General features: G+C 43.6%; 1 protein-coding gene across 1 annotated transcript in view; it reads left to right on the forward strand.

Annotated features, from left to right (window-relative positions):
- LOC308100610 (uncharacterized protein) overlaps positions 1–18,701 on the forward strand; it is a gene marked incomplete at its 3' end in the record, with an annotated part of 47,397 nt that overhangs the window by 23,228 nt on the left and 5,468 nt on the right. The gene's annotated exons all lie outside the window — the stretch shown is intronic.

Raw genomic sequence — 18,701 nt, forward strand, 5'->3', positions numbered from 1 at the left:
AGAGAGAGAGAGAGAGAGAGAGAGAGAGAGAGAGAGAGAGAGAGAGAGAGAGAGAGAGAGAGAGAGAGAGAGAGAGAAGGCTGGGGGTGAGTGAATGCACCGGTGCCATGCAGAGGGCGGGGCGGGGGTCTGGGGCTGTCGGGAAGTCTCCCAGGCTCAGACAGTTGTTTAGCTCATCTAGTCCCTAAACAGGCGTTTGATGTCCTCAAGATAAACAAGGTTATTTATGGTCCTGCAGGGGACCGTGAGGAGGTGACAGTAGTGACATCAGTGTTCACAGAACGGCTCTTCAGTGGGTTTTCGGACAGATGGGCCTTTTAAGTGATTAGCAGCCTGTTGCGTTTTGGAACGAGTGACTCTCTCTCCTTGTTTACACACATGTCTTTCTACCTCTGTGTGTGTTTGGGTTTGCGCTATTATACAGCCAACAAAAGTGTTTGCATTAGTGTAAGTGTGAGTGCATGTCTGTGTATAGGCTGAGCTCTTCTTTTTTTTTTACCTGACCTCAACATGACCTTTTGACCCCTGGAAATGGTCCCACTGTACTTCACACAGGAAGGAACCTTCTCTCCCTACCGGCACTCTAGCTTGTAATGAAAGAAGAAGTACCAGGTCGCTTACAATTACACTGTTACAGGTCGTCTTTAATCTCAGTGATAGGAAAGGCCTGCTTGGGGGGGGAGATGTGGTGAAACCCCCTCTCCTCTCCTCTCCTCTCCTCTCCAGTGTGATGTGTCTCTATGTGGTCGAGACGGCCACTCCCCCCCCCCCCCCCCCTCCTCCCCTTATTCTTGTGCCAAGACCTGGGGGCCTCCCTCCTGAAATGCAAGGCTGTAGAGATAAAGCTGGCAGCCCCCGCTGTCCCAGACACTCAGGACTCACACCACCAAAACCTGATATCATCATTTACTGTAGTGCACCTCACAGCATTGTGTGTGTGTGTGTGTGTGTGTGTGTGTGTGTGTGTGTGTGTGTGTGTGTGTGTGTGTGTGTGTGTGTGTGTGTGTGTGTGTGTGTGTGTGTGTGTGTGTGTGTGTGTGTGTGTGTGTGTGTGTGTTTGTGCGTGTTTGTGTACTCTGTGTATGTGTGTAAGGAGTCAGGACTCGAAAAGGCTTTCACAGCCAGGTTGAGTGACGGTGATGGGATGAAGGCACAGCATTCTGAGCCTGTCAAGGTCCCATTCATAGTATTCAAGGATTAAGTGTGTGTGTGTGTGTGTGTGTGTGTGTGTGTGTGTGTGTGTGTGTGTGTGTGTGTGTGTGTGATGGAGAGGAGAGTGTGTGTTGTGAATGCTGCTCTCTTATTGTTTAGCTGCTGTCAACATGGTCTCAGCAGGGTGCTGATGACTGATCCTGTAATCCAGACGGGACAGGAGGAGTTTTGGGCGCAAGAACTCCACCATGTCTTCCCTCTACCATGGCAACGCTGACCACATAGTCATAGACTCTCAAACTACGGGTTGGGGCACAAAATAATGGGCTGTGGTCCAAGTGCTGGTGGGTGCTTACATAACAAGAGTAGCTAGGGATGTTTGGGTAATTTGCAGGCTGTTGGAAATGTTTGACCATGGTTCACAGGGTGTCCATGCAACTGGAATGGAATGGAGACCAGAGAAATACAAACAGGTTCATCTCTCTAAGTGTGTGTGTGTGTGTGTGTGTGTGTGTGTGTGTGTGTGTGTGTGTGGGGGTGTGTGTGTGTGTGTGTGTGTGTGTGTGTGTGTGTGTGTGTGTGTGTGTGTGTGTGTGTGTGTGTGTGTGTGTGTGTGTGTGTGTGTGTGTGTGTGCGTGCGTGCGTGCGTGCGTGCGTGCGTGCGTGCGTGCGTGCGTGCGTGCGTGCGATCATCTGGATTCGAACCTGCTCACCTACATTGGAAACCAAACAGCTACTGTTCATCCAAAGGGAAATCCCCCACTGCCCAAAGGAGATAATATAGTAAGCTTCTGGGCTTTATGCAGGGCTAATTTGCTACATTCAGCCCCCCTTTGCCAAGGGAGATATTAGGCTTGTGGGCTTCAGGCAGGGCTGCTCTGCTACACTTGCATGTGCAAATATGTGTGTATGTGTTTATCTGTGGATGTCTGGTGTATGTTCTTACCTCTCATACATGGTATAAGATGGAAGAGCTGCGAGCATCGTCACTGGACCAGTAAATTCAGCTTTAAACATTCAAGCAGGGCCAGGATGTTGTCGTCAATCCTGAGCTCATGAGAGCATTCAAAGGATGATCCAGCTCCTCGCGTCCTGTCCTGCTGGAAGTAGGAAGCCCCTTAGGAAGTGAGGCTTCCACGTTCTTCCCTGTTTTCCAGGTTCTGTCTGGATTTCAGGTCAAACCACGTAGTCAAGTAAAGAACTATGACAGGGGGCGGCCATAGCTGAGTGGTTATTGAGCCCGCCTAGGGAGCCAGAGGCCCTGGTTGCCCCAGGTACGATTCCAGGCCACGGCAGCATATGTGTCGATGAAATGAAATTTGTCCCTGAGCAAGACTCTTAACCCCTAATTGCTCACAGGCCCTCATTGGAAACAAGCCCGCAAGGACTTTCATGAACGTCCTGTTAAAAGGAATTATCCATATCCTTATCCACAGGGCCACCTGTGATTTGGCTGCATAATCGATGGATTCTACTCGTTTTATTGACCCCTTGGCCTTTCCTCTAGTGTCACCCTTACGCCAAAATGTCCACTTGCATCCAAGATATCTCAGAATCTAATGTGTGGCTTGCAGGATGAACCCTGCTGATTTTGGTGAACCCATGGCTTTTCCTCTTTCAGTGAATATTCTATATGCAGTATATGACCCCCAATAATCTTCCCTTTTTTCTATTTTCAACCCCACTAGTGAGACCACAGGGCTCTATATGCTGGTTGTTTCCTCTTTCTCAAGATGTCATCTCAACGTTTTCTTAAAATAATGTGTGACAACAAGACTAACTGGCCACGTTGTTAGCTGGGAGGTGCTGTTGTTCTGGTCCACTTCAGCAGCTCTGGGCACTAATGGGGAGTGAGTCAGGAATGCTTGCACGAACAGGCATCCTCCCCATCCCACGTCTCTCTCTCTCTCTCTGTCAACTATACCTCGACCCTTAAGAATCTAACCTCATGCCAACTCTAAATACTTTGAATCAGAGCTTTGAATATGGGCTTCTGATCTGTAGTGGCCTCAGTATTTGCTGTCACGGTTGACCTTTGTGCCTGCTCACGCGTGATGACATGGATATCCCAGATTATGAGGCCTGACACTGCTCAGGGGATTTGAACAACCACTGTGTCTCAGTCTCGCTCTAGTGAGCCAAAATGGATGCTATAGCTTCCTTGGTCACAGCACTATGTCAGTGGTCCAACAGTGCAAGTAGAGGCGGGGGCATCAGTCCCGGCGGTATTTGGACAGGGGTTCTAGTTGGCTGACCGTGTGTGGACCGTGGGGGCCACTGTTGCGTACAGGAGCCGGTTTTGTTCTGTAGGTAACAATTGAACAGCAGATGGTTGATCTGAGCCAATGTGGTCAGCACACAGCAGAGATCTTCAGAAAGAGGCCCATTGCCTGTATCCCAGAACTTCCCCTGTCCGGAAGCCCTTGGATTTTTTAATTATCACCCCAAGGAGTCGTCAGCAATTTGGGATTGTTTTATTGGATTTGGGCGCAGGCCTGGGGTTTCTGTTTGTCAAGCTTTGAAGTCTATAATTCCTGGAAGTGCATGACCAGTGACCACCTCAGTGTCTTACCCACATGTCCAGACACAAACATACACATATGGGTGGACACACGCACGCACTCATGCACAGACACACACACCACGTGTACTTTGCAGGCTTTTCTAAGATCAAAATCTGTTTTCCACTTTTAGGATTGAAGGCTGAGGTTTCATGAACGTTCGTCTGGTTATGTCTGACGATTTTCCTAATTGTATCTGATGACAGTAAAAGGGAAACCTGGGGTTAATCTAAAGCAGATCAATCTCTCAGTCAAAAATCAGACAATGAAACGGACTGTCAAATTACCAGCTTCTTTCATTAATAAATCTAGTGTGTCCCTCTACAGAAATGTCATATGATACACAATGCGACCCATTGTTGCAACTTCCCATCATCGATTTGAAGGGGGGGGGGGGGGGGGGGGGGCAATTATAATACTGAATTCATTTTTGACATGCCAAACAACTTTTTTCCTTTTTTTCCCTCCTTTTTTCACATGGGAATTCCACGTTTCCTCCTCTTCTATGAAAGCAGATTCCTTTTTATAAAGGAAGCTTAGCCTGAGGCATGAGCAGACTGAAGTTTGATCTCCCTGGCTTCTGAGTGGTTCAACTCCTGGAAAAGTAGAGAGTAGAGGAGGGGGGGGGGGGGTGACAAGTTGCACACGCTCGTGCACGCACGCACACACGCACACACACACACACACACGCACACACACACACACACACACACACACACACACACACACACACACACACACACACACATACACATACACATACACATACACACAGAGACACACACAGAGACGCACACACACACACACACACACACACACACACACACACACACACACACACAGTGTGTTTTTGAAATGCCCTAGAGCAAGTGTTCTGTGGCTAGGGACATGGCTAATTTCTGGTGTGGATTGTGAGAGAGTCCATATGTCAGCCCTTTTGAAATGTGCTTGGAGACAAATAAGGCCTGTTTCTTGTTTCTTGTTGTAGGATAATGATTTTGGAGTGTGTGTGGGGCACAATTTGTGTTTTTGTCTGCAGAGGTTGACAAGTCATAAAAGTTTATTATGCTCTCTGCAATGTTAAGGGTTGCAATCTCAACGTGTATGTGGTCTCCCATGCCATAAATTTATATGAAAATGTTGTTTGGACAGCCACTTAACAGATCTGCTTTGAAACATAACACTCTGTGCTGAACCGGTATGCTTGAGATTTCTTCCCTACCCCACGGCGCAACAGATTTCTTTTTCATTCATAGGTTGCATGAATAATATCCATCCATCATATACTATACACAGAGAACAACCACTCTTGCCAAACCAGTAATTCTTGACCTTCTGAGGGCACGGTAGACCCTGTCTAGACAGAAATATCTCTGGCAGACAATTATCATATAGAGATTTGGTTGCATTTTTATGATGTACTATTTTCTGTTGATATTTACCACTTTTTTACAATTTTACAATTGAGCCGATCTACAAGCCCACAACGCATCACATCATGAAGCATTGTGAGCTTGTAGATCTTTGCACTTGAACTGCTGACTCTCGAGGAGTGTTTATTAAATAGTCTGTGGACATTCCTTTTATTTTTGTGTTGGTGTGTGAGCGTTCCTATTGCCCTTCTTGTTTATGGTGAACAAATGTACTTTGTAGCGTTATACAGAGGTGCACACTTTAATATCCATCGTGTGTGTGTGTGTGTGTGTGTGTGTGTGTGTGTGTGTGTGTGTGTGTGTGTGTGTGTGTGTGTGTGTGTGTGTGTGTGTGTGTGTGTGTGTGTGTGTGTGTGTGTGTGTGTGTGTGTGTGTGTGAGTGAGTGCACGCGTGTGTTTGTGAGTGTGTTTAGTCTTAGCCATGTCTTTATATCTGAGATGCAGATGTGTAGGAAATCCTGTGAAGATTACTCAGAAGACATCTGGAAAGAGACACAGAGGGGAAAATGTGTGTGTGTGTGTGTGTGCATCCGTGCGTGCGTGTGTGTGTGTGTGTGTGTAACTGAGAGAGAGAGAGAGAGAGACTAACATTCAAAGCAAAACATTTGAATATTTATGTTGATGGAGCAGGTTCTGGGAAGTGCTTATATCCAGGGTTTCTATGTAGCTGTAGACCAGCCTATAGGACAGTATCAAGTTGCAGTATCCCCTCCCCTAAACAATATGTTGTGACATTTGTGCCTCTGTATCTCATTGGCAATATCATGCAAACGTTATATTAACATGCCACACTTGCATGACATTAGCGGGCAATATTCAAAGTGTACTTACGTATACAATACTTGAATGGTCATTTATGTAGTTGCAGTTAAGACATTGATGTCGTATTTTGATGCTTAAAGCAAACATCAATAATGCCACTTTCTGTAGCTCGCGGAACACTATTCAATTTCATTAGGTATGACACCTGGTATTCTGCACACGCAGGTCCCTGCCACCATACTGGGGTGTTTTCGTTTTGCACAGCAGGATCATTCTGAGTGGTAACAGAGAGGGGGGTGCAAACAGTAAAATGTCATTGGTGTCCCCGGCAGTAGTCTTTAACTAAGCTGCAGCAGCGGGCGTCACGTATCGCTGCTCCGGGTTACAAGCCTCAAGCGTGTGCTGCATGTTTGATTATGTCTGCTTTTGGCACTTTTTTTCTGCAGTGAATTTCCTGGTCTGGCTGGAGAGAGGGAAGAGAGAAAGAGAGAGAAAGACAGACAGACACAGAGAGAGCGAGCACACAGGAAAGGAAGGAGAGCAGAATAGGAAGGGTTGTGGTGGTAGGGTGAAGGAATGTGAGAATGTCTTGTCAGTCATAACTCCGCTCGGCTGGAGGTGAGGTGGCGTTTGCGGCTAGCGCTGTTTTTCTCATTTGGGGCTGCGTTGAGGGAAACTTGATCCGTTCATGTGATTTGGCGTTTCACTTTGTTTGTCTTTGCAGTGGACGTGCCATCCCTCATCAGCCCTACTGTTTATTTTGATATCCTGTTTGGGACCTAGAGCTGAGCTAGACAATTGATTGGGCACCGTCTGGACGGCTTGCCACAAGATTTACACAATGCTGTTCTGTTCCCAAATTTTTGAGTAGGCTATGTCTGATAAAACAAAACACAAAAATGAATTAATACCATGTAGTTATGCAACTTTCTTTTTCTTTTTTCTTTTTTTTACAAAGCATCAGACAAGATCTCAAATGTTGTCACTGCTGGGCAGCCTGAGATCTGCTATTTTCACTATTTATTTATTTTAAAGATATTTTTTAGGCCTTTTTCTGCCTTTATTTGATAGGAAAGTAGACTGACAGGAAACGGGGAGAGAGATGGTGGGGGGGGGGTGACACACAGCAAAGGCCGTCGGGATCGGGAGTCGAGCCTGCGACAGACTGTCGGGCTGGATTACCAGCCTAGGTGCCCAGACGGTTACGCCAACCGTCCGGTGAAAGTGGTTACTGTAACTCTTTGCGTTTTATAAGTAAGTAAGTAAGAAAGTAAGTACGTCGCCCGACAGTGACGATATGCACTAGTGCAGTGTTCTGTCATTTAAGGCAGCATTATAACATTCAAATCTTTCCTGCCATGCACATACACATGTCATGACTAGTATCACTTTACAGCAACAAACCACGAAATATTTCTGTACGGTTTTGAAGTATTTGTTTACCCCCGTCAGAGCTGCATGTGTACTTGATTCATTTGTTTTGCACAGGGGAGTCAGACTGAATAATGTCACCGATGACAGCCCAACCTAAGCCTGGCTTGTGACATTGAGGTGTCTGGGCTAATGACAAACAGCAGACCTGGGGTGACGCGTTTTTCTAATCTTTCGGACATTGCGACGTGGCTTAATGCCTGGCTTGAACAAGAGTAACTCTCCTCGTAGTCATGCAGGAGTCTGGTATAAAAGGTGAAAGGGGACAAGGGGTCGGATAAAGTGGGGCGAGGGTGGGTCTTTTTTCCCTGGGTGTTATTTCAGAGAAGCTGAAATCCAAGCTTTGCTGCGGTCCTACTGTCAGACTGCGCAAGGGGGGGGCTTAGATTATATCTCAAGCTCATCTTTCAGCTTCACGAAGCTACAAGAACACTTCAAGGACTTGCGCGCCCATCAGTGGCCACCAGTTCATTCAACTTGAGTGTGGGGACAGCAGAGATTCTGGGGCCTGATTACATGCTCTCTATATTAAGATATAGAATGTCTGTCCTGTAGCTAACCGCAGCTAGCATTATCACTACCAACAGTCAATTGTACTAATTGAATATACAAATATTTCAGTTCAAATCTTTAAATGTGGGGAACATTTTCAATTTCTTATTATTTTGTTTTCCCTCTTTATGGCAATTCTGGCTTGTTCCCTATCTGATTACAGCCGTCCGTAGGTCCCCTTTTAATGCATAGGACTTGTGATGTTTACCCCGGTGTTTCTGCCTTTGTATTTAGCCCAACAGGCAAGAACCATTTGAGAGAGAGAAACCACATTTTAACACTAGTACTTAATGTGTAGTGTGAAGCTGACCAAATGCCAAGCTCCTACGACACACATGGTAAATGCATTGACTTCCTTCTCGTTTATTTCAGCAGTCTCTCTTTATGTCTCTCCCTTGCTCTCCCTCGCTCTGAGCTTCAGTTTTAATAACTTATAGCTTGACAAGATACTACAATTCTTCTGCCTTGTTACTCGGTATGAGAAGGAATCAATACAGCTGCTCAGTTTTGAACTTGGCAGAACTTGAACTTGGCAGATGACTGGAGTTATGAATTCAAAGGCTCCTAGCTGGTGGTCCTCAGGGAGACTTGACATCTGCACTATTTCACATTTAATAATGTGACCAAGTTGGACTAAAAGCTGCATTAAGCCTTACTTATACGTCATTGTGCAACCGTGCCGCGTGCCGAAAATAGCCAATATACAAGCTAACAATGTGTCGCATCCGCGTGACGCATGACGGCGCGACACCGTCATGCGTCGGAGCATAAATTAGGCATTAGTCTCTATCACTACCATGAAGTGATAGAACTCAACAGGAGAACCTGAGGAGACCAAACCAGGCTGTTTTCGGTTGTTATAAGACCACAGGGGATTAAGAGAGTGACTAATTGCCATGTTAAAGCCATGCTGTGATTACATTTTTCAGAAAATTATGATATATCCCAGCTGCCGCGTGCATGATTACACTGAAGATTGATGTCACCAATTGAAGAATGTCAACTCATACAAGTTCCCTCGCCTCACGGTTGAACTGAATTATTCTGAGGTCTAACAGTTTTCAAATCTATTACAGTATGTAAGCTCAACAAACCGTCCTAGATTACACACTCATAAGTCTTTATCAAGTGAGAGGAAACGTCAGTGTCACATGTCATGTCACCAACGCCGCTTATTTCCTGACTTGACAAAAACATTTCAGGTTCCGTTACGAACGCAGGCTTAAATCCGATATTTCACAGCTACCTGTTGATGTGACTAATTGACTGTACTTCTCCTTGTTTGTTTTCATAGGGCTGTTTTTGCAGGGTCAGTGATCCATTCATCAGGCTCTAAAAACAATAACACTCATTTAGATCATGTCTCAAATCGCTCACTTCACAAAGTCATCAGAGGATACGCACATAGATGAGGCCCGAGAGGCTGGAGGAAGGGCGAGCTGGCTCGCTTGCACAATGCATCCTCTGTTGTCCTCGACCCGGCATAAAACACTCCAAGGGTTTCACGTTTGGCCATGAATGTTTCGTCTCCCGGATCGTTGTCAAGTTGTTGTTTTAACCTTCACTCTGATGCTATTTGTCTGGGTTAAATAATGTGCTTAGGGGTCAAAAAGCGGTGGCTTTCCCCTCCCGGAACGCCCACTGTGTCTCGTTAACGTGTGGCTCAAAGGAAGAGAGTGGCGCCTGGAGACTGCTCGCCCGGCGTTGCCGTACACGTGCCTGGCCTATTATTAGAGCCCTCTTTCTATAGGCTATTGAGATCAGTGCAAATAATCTGCTCCTGGAAAACAATGGGTTTTAAAGTCTTCATACCCTACTCTATATGGTTGACTGAGGAGACACGTTTTGGCACAAGGCCAAATATTGTAGGTGTATGTAAATATTTGAATTCCTACTGTCCTGCAGGTAAAGTAAACTGTATATTCCAAATTATTTTGTGAATCATTCATATTTATACCTCTCTAGATATTTCAAGACTGTTTTAAATGCCTTCAGTCTTTACTTATTTTTCATTGTCGACGTGTTAGGGAGTGAACACAGTCACTATTAACTGGAAGGAGTGAAAGAGGAGGTGGTGAGTGGAACCTTTATTTGGAAGGGCAAATATTCCAAGTGCAATTATCAAATCAGACAATATGAAATCAAGAAAGTCCTTTGGCATGCTTTCCCTTTCAGCTATCATGGGTCTGTTTGCTTCATTAATTCGCCGCTGAAGGTTTGCATGCCGTAGCATCCAATCAAAATCCCCCCATCCACGGACAGCATAGCAGACTTCCTCTGGCGCAAGCGCTGTCTGTTAACCCCTACCTACACGGGGCCAGACATACAACAACCCCACCCTGAACCAAAAACCACAGGATACGTCTGAATAAATCTTGATGATTTTAAAACATAAGGAGATGAATTGTGAGTCTCGCTCTCTCTCTCACTCTCTCTCTCTCTCTCTCTCTCTGCCTCTCTCTTTGTCTCTCTCTCTCTCTCTCTATCTCTCTCTCTCTTTCTCTCTCCGTCTCTGTGTCTGTCTCTCTCTGCGCTCCACTTCCCATATAGCTGTGTACCTTCCCGTAGCTGTTTCCTATAGTTGGTGACAAACAGCAAAGGAAGTACATGCAGCATGAGATATTAGTTTTCATGACAGGCCTGTGTGCTTTTGAAGGTTATTTAATAGCACAGAGGCCCCTCTTGGGTTACAGCGTGGGAGGTGGGCGCATCATCACTGAAGGCGTTGAGCAGAAGCCATTTTTGGTTGGCTCTGACTGTGAAAATTCCTACACTGAATTACACACCTTTTTTTTACACTTTAGTTTTTTACACTGTGGATTTTTGTTATCTCTCTCATCAGTCCTTGCTATTAAAATAGTGAAGTTTGGTTTATAATCTTTGGCATCAGCTGGATTTGGCAGGTAATAGTACAGTCTTCCTCCAGTTAGTCTGTGGTTAGTTTTCTTAAGATAGCCTGGAGCGTCCACTGTCAGGTTTTCTTTTGTTTTGTTCTGTTTTTTCTATGTGGAAGATAAGGTCAGAGCCGGGAAATCAGATGACCTCTGTCTGTTGACTTCCCCATGGCTTCTATATGGCCATTAAGTCAAATAGCTTTTTTCCCCTGCCTGCTGCAGATCTTTTGTGTCGTGTTAATTCATGGCCTAAAGGTCTGAGAACAGCTCAGCATGTTCGAAAGCAAAACCCATGTCAACCTGAATAAACCTTCAGTGCAACTGAATGCAACCCCACTATTAAGTCAATGAAAGAGGAGCCAGGGTTGAGGGCTCATTAAAGCACTGGGCATTTGCAGAAAGGCCCTGACTGTGCACTTCTAGTGGTTAGGTGAATTAGCAAGTCAGGGAATTGTAACCTAGTATCCCCAGGCGCTGACGTTTCGCCTAATTACTTAATGATATAGTCTAGGCTTTATTAGTTTCCAAAGTGTTTACCAAAAAGAAAGGTGTTTGTTACACAGGAACATAATGTACAGTGCTACAGTATAGGGTATGTAGTAAATATAATTGTATTAATTTATCTCTTACCATGCCAATCCACAAGTGCACCTCCTGCACGAGCAGTTCATGACACACATATATATAGACTCAAATGGGAAAGGTAGCTACCATAGCAAGTGTATTCAAATACAGTTTGAGAAGGAAGGTGCTGGAGCAGTTCGGACGATTTAAGGCTTTTTCTTAAAGGTATCATGACATTCATTTTCACTTTTTTTATTTTCAATGTTTTATTTGGGGTTTTATGACCTCAATTACACCCAAAAAACCTGAACTTAGAACATTCAGTGGATTTTCTGTGGTCTGGGGTTTTCTGAATAATTAGGCTGAAAAGTAATCTGAGCTTGGCCCTTCGACAGTGAGGTCACTGTCGATTAATCCCGCCCACTCTCCTCCTCGCCCCTCCCCTCCCCTATCCTTTCCTTTGGGGGGGGCGGAGCAGAGGCGATGATTGACAGGCAAAATCCCTCACCAGCGACACCCGCAGGCAAAGATTTCTTTTTTCATTGCAGTTGAAAAGGCCTTAGAAATGTGAGAGAAAAACACCTGCCATGGATCAATGGAATGGAATTTTCACTTAAAACTTTTTGTACACTTTTGAAGGACCAGGACAAAGACTTTGAATGTGGTGTAAAAGTGAATGTCATTAAACCTTTAAAGGTGCAAAGTATAACAGGTAGACTAACATTTCGACATCATCAGAGTCATGGCTGAGGTGCAGTGTAACTCCCTTTCTTCTTGCATTCAAATACAGTTTTTACAAGTTTTCTGTTTTGCTCTGGCTTAGACTCGCACATACGTAATTGGTTGGGTTTTTGCCGTAGTTTCACGCCTGTGATTTAAATACAGGAAAGTATGGTAGATGGGAAAACAAAGGAGAGATTTATGCTTCCGCAGCATGAAAGCACTCAGTTCAGTGAATTGCTTTTGAAATACTTTTTGGAGTGGACTAGAGTGGAACTGTTAGGATTTTTTATGTATGCCTTTTCTTCCCTCCTGGGAGCAATTTGGGAGAATAATGGTAAAGGCAGATTAATTGTTGCCTGTCTGGCACATACAATGTCATCTTTGTAGTGATCTGCTGTAAGCGCCACAGACTAATTATTTAACCCTGGACTTAGTTGCATTATTTATTGTGCTCAAAGAGTCGGAAAATATGAAAGTCTCTATGAAGTCATGTTGCATAGAAAGCATAACAGGTACTCAGTCATTTCTCCCATTCCAGAACTGATGGGAACAGTGCTAAAGGAAACTGAATAGGATTCCTTGAATTAAGATTTAATTTGCATAATACATGGTAAGCTGGCGTCTAGACCTGTATTTTACTGACGGATACTGTGATGAACTGTTCATAAAGGACTTGGACTTCAGAAGACTGTACTTTTGAACGGTGCACACCACATGTTGCTCATCCACCCAGCCCCTAAGCATATTGGCTCCCCACCCAGGGTCCATTTCCCATGGCCTCCCATCCCATGGATGCTAACGAAGCCAAAGCCTTCCGTGCGTGAAGATCCAGCCCTTTGCCATGAGCCAGCTTACACAAAACTAAATTGCATATAGGAAATGTGTCTGGACATTACTGGTATGAGTTCACTTGAAGGCGCTGCTCATGTCAGAGAGCCAAAGCAATATCATCTGTGGTGTTTATTCTCAAAATGGCTTTTCAGCAGCATTAGAGAGCATCTTTTCATAAGGTTTGTTTGGCTGAGTCACATTTGACATTTTGTAAAAGCATGACATTAGCCTGGTATGAGCCAAAGAAATCACAGGCTGCCATGACATTATGCTTAACATGGCTGCAGAGTTACAGGGGCTCCGAATGAATGGGTCAGCTGTCATGGGTACACGTAGGCGACGAGGTCGAGGATGAGGGATGAGCCTCTTTGTAACCCCCCCCATGTACCCCCACTGGTTGTAAATGAGTAGAGGTAGAGTTTGATAAACTATTAGTTTGTCTAGACGTGATTTTTTTGGTGGAAGGCCTAGGAACCCAATATATCCATTGTTAGCGTTTATTGGTTCCCTGTGGATGCAGCGACGGCAGTGGTGCATAGAGAGAGTCGTACTATTTCATTTTCAAGGAGTCAACTAATCTTCCTCGCCTCCCTGAAGGTCACATTTTCCTTTTTCTTCTTTTTTGGAAGGAGAGGATATTATATGTGTATGTGGGGGCGGAGGGGGGGGGGTGGGGTGATATGTACAGTAACAGCAGTGAAAAGGCATGAAATTTGAAGAATAATTTTTTCCACATCTCAATAGGAGGTGGAGGCGTTTTCTTCCCCCTCCCTATGACAGAAGTGCAAAAGTTCAGTCTGTTTTATCCTTTGACAGATACACACCCCGAGGTAAATCCCCTCTACTGTTTGCACAAATTATACGTAGCCTGCGAGTTAGTTCTGGCAGCATACACTCGAGAGGTTACATGCATTGCTCATTCTATATGGCTGTTTACAGCGTCATGCAAGATCCTTACGTCATACACAGACGTGGCAATCAGCTGTCCAATTGGGCGGGTATTTAAGTTCTCTTGAATCGGGCATTCCATCCGGTTGTGTCTTCTAGCTTGTTGTCATGCAGCGTTTGCTGTTCCTGGCTGGTTGTTTGGTTGTTTGCTGGAGCTACTGCAACTTGCTATCATGCTTCCCAGAAGCTGCTGTTGTTTGCTGGTGTAACTGCTTCATGCTACTTGAATCATGCTTTCTGCTCATAAGCTGCTGTCTATTATAGGCTACTGTGAAGGCCAGGTGGTATGGCGTCGCGTTTGTTTATCTACTAAGGCTGCTGTGTTCTTCTCTATGCTGCTGGAAAAAAAAAAAAAAGGAAAAAAAAAAAAAAAAAGCTAATATGCTGTTGATGCTAATGTCATTGTTGAGGTTTCAGTGGTGGTCTGGTGCCGCTGGTTGTTATATGATACTTGTTCTATTACTAAAAGCAAAGCAACTTAAATTGTAGTGAAACTGCTCCTTGCTAATGTTTTCAAAGTTAAGCTGAAAAACAGCGGTGTTTTAGCTCAGCCAGCAGAGCTTTCTGTTGTGTCCCTCCGGGCTATGGGGCCTCATCTCATTATTAGCTGGTTTTCTGTCAAATCGCTTATTGGTGGTTTGGCTTATTTCTGGGGAAAAGTTATTTTGGGATCGCTTTCTTATGTGGTTCTGTCATGGTCCCCAGATTAATGTGTAGTTAAAAATATACATATTCCAAATATTCCACTTTTATCACAAGATTTCGAAATAGCAGATCATCTACAAGCTCACTTTAGGCTATTTCAATGACAATGCATACATTAGGATAATACAGGTTAAATACAAGTATTTTCGTGGTCTAGGTTGGCTGATTTCTCTCTCAAACCGGCATCACTGCACGTATCAGTGATCAGCTGTTCAGAGCAGAGAGGGAGAGAGAGGTCCAATAGTTAGTGTCACTTATGCAGTGCATTGCTCAAATCTTATGTTTCATATAATGTAGCCTACTGGTTAAAAACGATTAATGCACAGTCTGGCCGTCATCTTGAGTGGGATAAGAAAGTACACTTGTGGATGAAGAAGAGCTAGTGTGTGTTCTTGCGCTTCCAAACATGTCGTGGTTCACTGATCAACGTCAGTGCGCTCCCTCCGGGCTATGGGACTGCAAGCATAGACGCAACACAGTGCTGGGTTGCCATGTCCGCTTATTATAAGCACAAGTTATAACTAATAGTCATTTTTCTTGATCTCGTTTTAGTGTTGCAGACAGTAGTCTGCGGATTTACTTGAGTAAATCAGCATAGCACCAGGTATCTCAGTGTAGGAATTAATAATGTTTCAAGTTAATCTACAGTTGGTTAAAATATATATAGGCTATTTATATTAGTGATTCATTCTTTCAGCAGTTTTTCAAATCTAGGAGACTGCATTCAAATATGCTGTAAAGAGAACTTATGGTTCATGGTGCATAATTTTATACTAAAGTAGACTATAGTGTGCAGTATGGCCATTATATTGTGGTAATATATTTTATGTTGCAGCTAGTATGTGCTAATTGGTGGCTATAGCTATTTCCATCTGATGTAGCCTACATTTTCTGGTAATAATTTGCCTCTAAGATATAGTGGAGGCTGGTAAATATAATAATGAAGTAAATTGTGCAAATCAAGTAAGTAATGGGCTATTATACTGTGTTGGCTGCAGTGCTTGGTTAGATGTAAGCTTTGGTTACATTCTAAAGTCCCCCCTGTGCTATTGTATTGCAAAGCTAATTAAGCTATTCTTGCTGTCAAGGTGATATACATTTTGCTGCTTACACCTTGGATAAGAGACTGGTAGGTTACAGGGATTTTCTTAAGTAAATCTTGAAACACTTGAAAGAAAACAACTGCTTTTCTTTATCTTTAGCAATAGCAGGCCATCTAAATGGTCTTTGTTATATTAAAGATGGTCCAGCAGAGGGCATTCATGCTCTCAGGGCATAAAGGAGGGGAGCAATTTATGAGGGCACTCATGTCTTATCTTGGGATCAACATATGTTCAGATCCCCGGATGTAATGCATTCTTATAAAAGCGGTTGACAATTGATGTCATGTTGTGTGACAAGCTACAGGAGTAAAGTTATTGCTACCAGATAAATGGTGGGGCTCTTCAGTAGAGTCATGGTTGATGGGCATTTCAAAGGTTCTTGGAATCCAAACTTAGTTCCGTTATTGTTGTTATGAAGTTATTGGATAATGAATGGTATGGTCATTAATTAAAATCTGCTCAGGAGGCAAATATTTAATGTTATGTTCTTTAAAGGGTGGCTTATCATTCTTGGTATTATGTTGGCGTGGTTCTTCTTGCAGTCTCGTAAGCAAGGTTGCAATTTTACAAGCATGTAATGTAAAGGGAGTACTGGATTCAGATTAAATATTGTTGGTACTACTAACTACTATAAGTCGATAACCATTGCTTTCATCTACGTGGAGTCTAATCTAAGTGTATATCAAGAGTTAGTCATGCATCTTGATTTCTGATGTTTTATTTCTATGGAGGGACATTTTATGAATATATCTTAAATCTCTCATTGGAAGCTGCTTCAGTATTCTTAGTTAATTAGAAGTCAATCTATGGTTAGATGGGGCAGTCATAGATCTTAGCTGTTAAAACACAGATCTTAGTCTGTTCTCACACAAGCAGCATTATGTTTTATCTGTGGCTCATTTGTTCATCAGGTCATGTCCCATCTTCAGTTTAAGCTTTAATTCAACAGAACAAATTTTAACCATCTGCATATTATCAGTTGGTGCACAGATCAACCGTTCTGAATAAAATGGTCCTTAGTGCCATGTTCGTCATGTGCGCTAAAATGGGGAGTTCTTTGTTGGCTCAGGATGTAATGAATACAAGTGTTGTAATAGCTAAATGTAAATGGTAGTTCTGTTATTACCATGCATATCTGGTGGTCGCTGGGTGAAGGTAAGGTGTAGCGTGACTTCAAAGTCATGTTAAGTTTTAAATGTTTCTTTAGTTGGCACTAAAGAGTTAAGCTGGTTGCTCAAACTCAAAAAAGTGGCATCATGGTTGATGCGGTTGGTTTGCATCATGGCTGATGCGGTTGGGTAATAGCATCACGGTGATGCAGTTGGATGGCATAAGAGTTGATGCGGTTGGGGGCATCAGTAGGATGCGGTTGGGGGCATCAACTCTTAACACTAGGCATGTTAAGTTTATGTAGTATATTCTTCTATGTGGCTATTAGAGGAATGGTTAAGTGCTGCCTGTGCATGGCAGCTAAGGCCTTTTAGTTCACATAAAGTTAGTATGTCCTCGCTGATCCCAGACGCCGGTCTGTGGTGGATGGGATATCAGCTTGGTCAATTGGTATATGGGTTTGAGAATTCACCCCACACATAGTTTTAGTTCACATAAAGTTAGTATGTCCTCGCTGATCCCAGACGCTGGTCTGTGGTGGATGGGATATCAGCTTGGTCAATTGGTATGGGTTTGAGAATTCACCCCACACATAGTTTTCCTATCATATAGAATAAGGCTTACGGCAAGCGTAGCCATGGCTTCACATTCAAGTTCACATAATGTTAGAATATCCTAGCATGATCCAGAATTGCTAGCTGCATATTCGTCACTGTCTCCTGAAGGAGTCTATTGGGATATCTGCTAGGATGAATCGGTGAGCGTTCACCGTAGGGCGTTCTTGGTTCCGCGTGTTGGGGGTTATGTTAGAATATCCTAGCATGATCCAGAATTGCTAGCTGCATATTCGTCACTGTCTCCTGAAGGAGTTTAGTGGGATATCTGTTTGGATGAATCGGTGAGCGTTCACCGTAGGTCACGCGTGTTGGGGGTTGTTATGTTATGGTATATCTATCTCCCTGCTCTTAATGGTTAATGATGGCCGTATGATTGTGCTGAGCAGGGAGAACAAATATAGCAGAGCCTGAACGCCAAGATAAAATATTACTTCCACACTTGTATTCTCATTCTATTATATTGCTTAAATATATTCGGTCTATAATATTGGTTCAATCTATTCGTGAGTTATCTGACAGAAATTATACGTAGCCTGCGAGTTAGTTCTGGCAGCATACACTCGAGAGGTTACATGCATTGCTCATTCTATATGGCTGTTTACAGCGTCATGCAAGATCCTTACGTCATACACAGACGTGGCAATCAGCTGTCCAATTGGGCGGGTATTTAAGTTCTCTTGAATCGGGCATTCCATCCGGTTGTGTCTTCTAGCTTGTTGTCATGCAGCGTTTTCTCCCACCACCACCCCAGCACCACCAGTGGGCTCTGCTATTGGTCTGTTCCCCATGGGGGGTTGTTATGTTATGGTATATCTATCTCCCTGCTCTTAATGGTTAATGATGGCCGTATGATTGTGCTGAGCAGGGAGAACAAATATAGCAGAGCCTGAACGCCAAGATAAAATATTACTTCCACACTTGTATTCTCATTCTATTATATTGCTTAAATATATTCGGTCTATAATATTGGTTCAATCTATTCGTGAGTTATCTGACAGAACTGCAGCTGAAAATCCTTCCAAGGCTGAAAGTGAATTTACAGAGTAAAATCAATTGGCTGTTTTTGCTAAGGATTCTTTTTCCCTCAAAATTAGGAAATTTGGTACGGTTGTTACGGTTTGAGAGCAATAGGATTTATGATTGGCCTTGCAAAGTGCTTGTCCAAGTTCTGCTGACAGAAATAATTTGAACTTCAATCTTCTGAAAGAATAAATGAATAAATAAATAAATGTAATTTATAAATGAGTGTAATGTAATTTTATGTTGACTCACACACACACATTGTGCAATTAATCATCATTTGTTTTTTGTTCTA

This window comes from Gymnoscopelus braueri (assembly GCF_963280865.1).
Source record: "Gymnoscopelus braueri genome assembly, chromosome: 14".
In the NCBI taxonomy this organism is placed as follows: domain Eukaryota; kingdom Metazoa; phylum Chordata; class Actinopteri; order Myctophiformes; family Myctophidae; genus Gymnoscopelus; species Gymnoscopelus braueri.